This window comes from Theropithecus gelada, unplaced genomic scaffold, assembly GCF_003255815.1.
Source record: "Theropithecus gelada isolate Dixy unplaced genomic scaffold, Tgel_1.0 HiC_scaffold_298, whole genome shotgun sequence".
Lineage (NCBI taxonomy): Eukaryota > Metazoa > Chordata > Mammalia > Primates > Cercopithecidae > Theropithecus > Theropithecus gelada.
Genome location: NW_020259461.1, coordinates 920 through 9,918, shown reverse-complemented (window position 1 = coordinate 9,918; position 8,999 = coordinate 920). Strand labels below are relative to the sequence as shown.

The window sequence follows — 8,999 nt, the reverse complement described above, 5'->3', positions numbered from 1 at the left end:
TGACTTTGTTGACAAACTGCAACCTTAACAACCCACCCCTTGTGTCACAGAAGTCAACTGTAACCTCTTCTCCTTTCCCCCTCCCTCGCTTTTCTTCACTCAAAGAGCACTCACCTTTAATAACAAAGAAACAGTCATGAGCATGGAACAAACAGCCATCCCTCCAAGGCCTATCATATGCAGAGTCCTTCTTCCTGCCCTTTCCACCAGAAATAGCTGGAAGAAGAATATGACATGAAACTTCAGTTTCCCTTTCCATGAATGAAAACAGTGTCTGAGCTACTTGAAATCTGCCTTACCAACAGCAGGACACTTGTTACGGATACACCTCCTGTGATTTATGATTTTATATACATACATATTGTGTTCCATTCACAGGTCCTGGCTCAAAATCCCCCTAGCCCTTGGTAGAGTCTTTTGTCATAATGTTGGGATGCCGCAGGCCTCAGAAAATAGAATTCTTCTCTGACTTTCTCCTGCCCTCCCACTTGGCAGGATGCTAATCTGACTGCGGGTCATAAAACCCTCATTTCAGAGAGGGTCCTGCCCCGCCCCCTAGAGGAAGAAACGCTACAAGAGAGGCCAAAATAATCCAAACAGACAGGCCTGGCTGGGTTCAGATCATTCCCTTTTTGTCCAATCACGTTTCAGAACAGTTGTCCATGCTTCAATCATGGAGAATCAATTAAGTCTGCATAAACGGCCCAAAGGCAGGGTGTGGGGAGCTTGCAGATATCTGAACCCGTGGAAGCTGACAGGAAGGTCAGCAACAAATCATCTATGCGCTAGGAGTGCACCCCAACTCCACAGAGACAGAGGCTCCCACGCTCAGGGTCCCTCCAGACCTCGCCCTGTGAATCTCTTCATCTGGTTGTTTATTTCCGTGCTTTAAAATATCCTTTAAATCAAACCAGGAAACATTTTCCCTGAGTTCTGTGAGCCACTGTAGCCAATTAATCCAACCCAAAGAGGGCGTGGTGGGAATCCCGATCTATAGCTGGTGGGTCAGAAGCACAGGTAAACAACCTGGAGCTTGTGATGGGCATCAGGAGTGGGGGGCAGTCTTGGGAACTGTGCCACCAACCTGTGAGATCCGATGCTATCTCCAGGTAGTGTCAGAATTAAATCACAGGACACCTAGATGGTGTCCACTGCAGAACTGATTGCTTACGTGATGGGGACAAATCCTTAAATATTTTGGGAGTCACAGAAATCTTCTGTTATTATTGTTGTTTTAGTGTAAAAACAGGAAAAACAGTTTGAAAGTTTTTCCAAACATCTCTCCTCCAATTCCAAGTTCAAAGCATACTGTATAGTCCCTTCTATACTTCCTCTTTTCCCATCCATCCCATATTTGCTTGAAGAGTGAAGACTACATTCAGCATTGAATGTATCTCTTTTTTCCAAAGGAAAATTAAACAATAGTCTGGGCGTGGTGGCTCACACCTGTAATCCCAGCACTTTGGGAGGCCAAGGCAGGCGGATCACCAGAGGTCAGGAGTTCAAGACCAGCCTGGCCAACATAGCAAAACCCTGTCTCTACTAAAAATACAAAAATGAGTTAGGCGTGGTGGCGCATGCCTGTAGTCCGAGCTACTCGGGGAGGCTGAGGCAGGAGAATCACTTGAACCCAGGAGGTGGAGGTTGCAGTGAGCTGAGATCGTGCCACTGTACTCTAGCCTGGGCAACAGAGCAAGACTCTGTCTCAAAAAATTTAAAAAAATAAAAATAAATAAACAACAAAAAAGGTGTAACTAAATAATGGTGGAACTGTGCAATCCATCTTTGAACATCTGTAGCAAGGATTCTTTTCTCCCCCCAAAATTATCAAACCATCCAACTTACAGAAACTACAGTGAAGACAGTATTAACCACACCCGCGCCGATGGTGGCATAGATGGGCTCTTCAACACCTGCATCCTTGAAGATTCCTGTTGAGTAATAGAACACCTAGTAGAAAAGAAAACATGCAACTTTGATACAAACTTCATACCAGTTACACAGAACCCTCAAAAAATACTTAAGGCTGAGCGTGGTTGTGCAGGCCTATAATCCCAGCACTTTGGGAGGCTGAGGCAAGCAGATCGCCTGAGATCAGGAGTTCAAGATCAGCCTGGCCAATATGGTGAAACCCTGTCTCTACTAAAAATACAAATATTAGCCAGGCATGATGGGGCACACCTGTAGTCCCAGCTTCTTGGGAGGCCAGACAGAACGAGACTCTGTCTCCATAAAATAAAATTTAAAAAATACTTAAAGGTCCCAGGAGGTAAGAAGTCCTTATGGTTTTTGTTCAATCCTAATATCCCTTCTGCAAATGAATTATCTTCTGAATCTTATCTCCTTTCTCTCTTTTTTTTTTTTGACAGATTCTCAATCTGTCACCCAGGCTGGAGTGCAGTGGCACGATTTTGGCTCACTGCAACCTCCATCTCCCGGGTTCAAGCGATTCTCCTGCCTCAGCCTCCCGAGTAGCTGGGATTACAGGCTCCTGCCACCACGCCTGGCTAATTTTTGTATTTCTTTTTTTTATTTTGAGATGGAGTCTCTTTCTGTCACCCAGGCTGGAATGCAGCAGCGTGATCTCGGCCACTGCAACCTCCGCCTCCCGGGTTCAAGCGATTCTCCTGCCTCAGCCTCTCAAGTAGCTGGGATTACAGGCATGTGCCACCAGGCCTGGCTAATTTTTTGTATTTTTAATACAGACAGGGTTTCACCGTGTTAGCCAGGATGGTCTCGATCTCCTGATCTCGTGATCCGCCCCACTCAGCCTCCCAAAGTGCTGGGATTACAGGTGTGAGCCACCATGCCCAGCCAATTTTTGTGTTTTTTTTTTAGCAGAGACAGGCTTTCGCCATGTTGTCCGGGTTGGTCTTGAGCTCCTGACCTCGTGATCTGCCCACCTCAGCCTCCCAAAGCGCTAGGATTACAGGTGTGAGCCACTGCACCTCGCCCTCCTTTCTCTTTTTAAATGTTCTCAATGTTAGCTACTAATTTCCATTGTTCCTTCTAACTATGCTTATTCCCACTGTTCCGTTTACTCTTGCTTATGTCCACTTCACCAACTTATATGAAGGTATAATTCTACTAACTAGTTTCTTTTTTATAAGTTGAGATAGCAACTCACTCTGTTGCCCACACTGTTCTCAAACTCTTGGTCCCAAGTGATCTTCCTGCCTCTCAGCCTCCCAAGTTGCTGGGATTATAGGCATGTGCCATCACGCCCAGCTAAATGCTTGTTTAATTGACTCTTCCCCAAACCCTCAAAACATTGATAGGCACATTGATGTCTCAATTTGATAGTGAACTAATTGAATCACCTTATCCTGCTCATTGAATAAGCAGAGGTTGGACTGTATTTCCTAGGCCTAGGCCCTTTTGAAGTGTTTTATGAAATAATACCAGCTACTATTGTAATTTAATATATATTAAATAAATTACTATGTTTGTTATTTACTAGGCACCATGCTAAAATGTAAGGTTGCTGGCCGAGCACAGTGTTTCATTCTTGTAACCCCAGCATTTTGGGAGGCCAAGGCGGGCGGATAACCTGAGGTGTTCGAGACCAGCCTAGCCAATATGGTGAAATCCTGTCTCTAATAAAAATTTAAAAATTAGCTGGGTGTGGTGGTGGGTACCTGTAATCCCAGCTGCTTGGGATGCTGATGTAGGAGAATCGCTTGAGTCTGGGAGGTGGAGGTTGCAGTGAACTGAGATTGTGCCACTGCACTCCAGCCTGGGCAATAGAGCAAGACTCTGTATCAAAAAAAAAAAAAAAAAGAAAAAAAAATAAGGTTGCTACAACTACCATAGCTACGAAAAATTGGCCATGTGCGGTGGCTCACGCTTCTAATCCCAGCACTTTGGGAGGCCAAGGCGGGCAGATCACCTTAAGTTGGGAGTTCAAGAGCACCCTGACAACATGGAGAAACCCCATCTCTACTAAAAATACAACATTAGCAGGCCATGGTTGTGCAAGCCTGTAATCCCAGCTACTTGGGAGGCTGAGGCAGGAGAATCAATTGAACCCAGGAGGTGGAGGTTGCGGTGAGCCGAGATCGCACCAGTGCACCCCAGCCTGGGCAATAAGAGTGAAACTCCGTCTCAAAAAAAAAAAGAAAAGAAAAGAAAAAAAAGAAATATTAAAATATTGGACTCAGACCACAAGTTAACAAGGGAACATTATCTAGGTTACCCAGGTTCGCTTCAGTTTGTTTCACCCAGAGTATTTGCCTCCATAGCAATATTTATTAGTCTTTTTGATGAATATGGACCTCTACATTGGGATTTACCTTCTCAAGAAATAACTCTCTAAATCTCTAAGATGTAAGATATAAACTACGTATATTTTTTTTTTTTGAGGCGGAGTCTTCACTCTGTCCCCCAGGCTGGAGTGCAGTGGCACCATCTCGGCTCACTGCAAGCTCCGCCTCCCGGGTTCGCGCCATTCTCCTGCCTCAGCCTCCCGAGTAGCTGGGACTACAGGCGCCGCCACCGCGCCCGGCTAATTTTTTGTATTTTAGTAGAGACGGGGTTTCACCTTGTCAGCCAGGATGGTCTCGATCTCCTGACCTCGTGATCCGCCCGCCTCGGCCTCCCAAAGTGCAGGGATTACAGGCGTGAGCCACCGCGCCCGGCCTAACTACGTATATTTATATTTTCTAAAACAAGATTATAATTGGCCAGGCGCAGTTGCTCACAACTGTAATCCCAGCACATTGAGAGGCAGAGGCAAGTGGATCATCTGATGTCAGGAGTTCAAGGCCAGCCTGACCAACAAGGTGAAGCTCCATCTCTACTAAAAATACAAAAATTAGCCAGGTATGGTGGCAGGTGCCTGTAGTCCCAGCCACTCAGGAGGCTGAGACAGGAGAATTGCTTGAACCTGGGAGGCAGAGGTTGCAGTGAGCTGAGATCGAGCCACTGCACTCCAGCCTGGGCAACATAGCAAGACTCTGTCTCAAAACAAAACAAAACAAAACAAAATCCCAACATATTTTATGATGACATCAAGCTTGTGGGGAAAGATATTAGGTTGGTGCAAAAGTAATTACTTGAGCAGTTTAAACAAGCAATAAATAGTTATGACAATTCTCTTTATCATAATGTCTACACATCAAAAACCTAATGTACATGTACACATCTCAATAAAACTTCTTGGGCCAGGCGAGGTGTCTCACGTCTGTAATCCCAGCACTCTGGGAGGCATAGGCGGGCGGATCACTTGAGGTCAGGAGTTAGAGACCTGACTAACCTGGAAAAACCTCGTCTCTACTAAAAACACAAAATTAGCCAGGTGAGGTGGCACATGCCTATAATCCCAGCTACTCAAACGGCTGAGGCAGGAGAATTGCTTGAACCCCGGAGGCGGAGGTTGCAGTGAGCTGAGATCGCGCCACTACACTCTAGCCTGGGTGACAGAGTGAGATCTGTCTCAAAAAAAAACCAAAAAACAAACCATCGTTTGCACAAAAGTAGGCTGGAAAAGTGATTTCCAAGCCTGCTATGCATCAGATTGATTGACTGATTGATTTTTAGATGGTGCGTACCACCACGCCCGGCTAATTTTTATATTTTTAGTAGAGACGGGCTTTTGCCATGTTGGCCAGGCTGGTCTCTAACTCCTGACTTCAGGTGATCTGCCCACCTCGGCCTCCCAAATACTGGGATTACAGGCATGAGCCACCGCCCCAGGCCCAGATTTATTTTTTTACAGACAATTTCCAACCCTTTTACACAGAGACTTTCCATTCAGCCGACTCAGGAATCCCATCCCCCATAATTCTGGTGCAGCCAGCTTTAGGTGATGATTATATGTGAAGCAAAATCCGCTCATTGACTAAATTGGGAGCCACCTTAGTCCAACAATAATTAATGTACAGGCCGGGCATGGTGGCTCATGCCTGTAATCCCAGCACTTTGGGAGGCTGAGGTAGGTGGATCACTTGAGGCCAGGAGTTCAAGACCAGACTGGCCAACATGGTGAAACCCCATCTCTACTAAAAACACAAAATTAGCTGTGAGTGGTGTCGGCTGCCTGTAATTCCAGCTACTTGAGAGGCTGAGGCAGGAGAATCCCCTGAAACCGGGAGGCAGAGGTTGCTACGAGCTGAGATTGCGCTACTGCTCTCTAGCCTGGGTGACAGAGCGAGACTACCTCTCAAAAAAAAAGAAAGAGCCAGGCGTGGTGGCTCACACCTGTAATCCCAGCACTTTAGGAGGCCAAGGCAGGCAGATCACAAAGTCAGGAGATAGAGACCATCTTGGCTAACACGGTAAAACCCTGCCTCTACTAAAAATACAAAATATTAGCCGGGCGTGGTAGCATGTGCCTGTAGTCCCAGCTAATCGGGAGGCTGAGGCAGGAGAATCACTTGAACCAGGGAGGCAGAGGTTGCAGTGAGCCAAGATTGCACCACTGCACTCCAGCCTGGGTGACAGAGCGAGAAAGAAAAGAAAAGAAAAAAAGAAAAGAAAAGAAAAGAGAAAAGAAAGAGAAAGAAAGGAGGGAGGGAGGGAGGGAGGAAAAGAAAGAGCAAGCAAGCACACACCATACTCTGAAGTGGGAGGAGTCTGTCTCTCAGAGTGCTCATGGATCATCTGTAATTTCCCACAGGTGATTTTTTTTCTAATCCTGTTTTGCAGGGCCAGGACTGTTGTGAGGCAGGTAGGGAGTTGCCTCAGGCACAATTTTTTTTTTCTTTTTTTTTCTTTCTTTCTTTTTTTTGTAATAGGCACAGAATTAATGCAAGGTACATTCTTTAAAAAGGTGCTCATTCTCAGGGCTACACTTGCACGTAGCTGCCTCACTTGCTGAGTCCCAGCTCTGCTGCTCTGGAAGGTCTCGGGAGCACATTTTTCTCCGGTAACACGTGTGGCCTACATTATCATTTCCAAACGAGGAATTTGAGACTGGGATTCATCAAAATCACCAATCACCTAGGAGGCTTTTTCTAACTACTGTGTATTTCCTCCCAAGTTTTTTTTTGTTTGTTTTGTTTTTAAGACAGGGTCATGCTATATTGCCCAGGCTTGACTCCTGGACATAAGTGATATTCCCACCTCAACCTCTGAGTAGCGGCCACCACACCTGGCTCCTTGTACATTCTGATAAAACAGCCTCTAATCCCTCACAAGAAGCACTTCCACTTCACATACAAATATCCTGGTGTGCTAGGAAGGAGAAAAGGCCAAGAACCAACTTGGATCAGGTGGATCAGGAGTTGGAGACCAGCCTGGCCAAGATGGTGAAACCCCATCTCTACTAATTTTGAGCATTTTGATGCTCAAAACAGTAAGTTTTGCAAAATGCTTTGTTACAAAATGATTTAATCTCATTGATCAAATACTAATGGAAAACCCTCAGGGGATGAAGCACAAGGGTGCTCTTCATATCCATATTTTATCCACTATCGACTAGAAGGCATAGGAGTACTCTCTTCCCGCAACCCACACTCAATAGCAGGAAGCTGATATTTGCATGGAATACAAGGGCTACCTGCCAAATGCTAGCTCTTTAAACAATCATTGCCTATTCTAGTTGTAAACACATACAGACTGGTAAAGTCAGCTCAGTCTGAAGTTGCCAGTGTCCTTCCAGGCTCTTTCTTTTCTTTTCTTTTCTTTTCTTTTCTTTCCTTTCCTTTCCTTTCCTTTCTTTTCTTCCCTTTCTTCCTTTCTTTCTTTCTTTCCTTCCTTCCTTCCTTCCTCTCTCTCTTTCTCTCTTTCCTTCCTTCCTTCCTTCTCTCTCTTTCCTTCCTTCCTTCTCTTTCTTTCCTTTCTTTCTTTTCCTTCCTTCCTTCCTTCCTGCCTTTCTTTTCTTTCTGTCTTTCTTTTCTTTCTGTCTTTCTTTTCTTCTTTCTAGAAGGAGTTCTGCTCTGGTTGCTCTGGCTGGAGTGCAATGGCTCAATCTCCACTCACTGCAACTTCCACCTCCCAGGTCCAAGCGATTGTCCGGCCTCAGCCTCCCAAGTAGCGCACCACCACGCCCAGCTAATTTTTGTCTTTTTTTTTTTTTTTTTTTTTTTTTTAGATGAAGACTCCTAGTCTGTCACCCAGGCTAGAGTGCAGTGGCGCAATCTCAGCTCACTGCAATCTTCACCTCCCGGGTTCAAGTGATTCTCCTGCCTCAGCCTCCTGAGTAGCTGGGACTACAGAGGCACACTGCCACCATGCCCGGCATTTTAAGTGAAATTTTGTAAGACACCTTTGACCCTAAAGTATCATACTCACAGCATTGATCCCAGAGAGCTGCTGAGAGAGCTGGAGCACAATGGAAATGATGATGGGCTGTCGGTAGCTGGACACTCTAAAGAGCTCCAGCACGGTGACTTGCTTTTCTTGTGACATCCTTACACTCTCATCTTTCATCTCCTGGATGTCTTGAAATACATCCTGGGTGCCCCACAACCACTGGAGGACTGGTGAAAAGAAGAAAGAGGAAAGGATAAAGACAATGTGCTGCCCCAAATTCATTCTTCCTGTAAGGCAGCCAGGAAAGGGCCGCATGAGATGAGGTGATCGATAGCATCCATTCCTGAACCTGCCTTCTCACCTCATTCTTTAGGGGCTGAAAATTTTACTCAAGAGTAATCAGAGCCCAGCGCAGTGGCTCATGCCTGTAATCCCAGCACTTTGGGAGGCCAAGGCGTGTGGATCACCTGAGGTCAGGAGTTCGAGACCAGCCTGGCCAACATGGTGAAACCCCATCTCTAATAAAAATACAAATTAGATGGGCCAGGCATGGTGGCTCACACCTGTAATCCCATCACTTTGGGAGGCCGAGGCAGGCGAATCACAAGGTGAGGAGTTCGAGACCAGCCTGGTCAACATGGTGAAACCCCATCTCTAATAAAAATTAGCTGGCGTGGTGGCACACAAAAAAAAATTAGCTGGCGTGGTGGCACACGCACCTGTAGTCCCAGCTACTTGGGAGGCTAAGGCAGGAGAATCACTTGAACCTGGGAGGCAGAGGTTGCAGTCAGCCGAGATTGCACCAC

General features: G+C 46.0%; 1 pseudogene; it reads right to left on the bottom strand.

The window, feature by feature from the left end:
- Window positions 1-114: 114 nt before the first annotated feature.
- On the bottom strand, window positions 115-8,468 carry LOC112617640 (annotated as a pseudogene).
- Window positions 8,469-8,999: the final 531 nt, after the last annotated feature.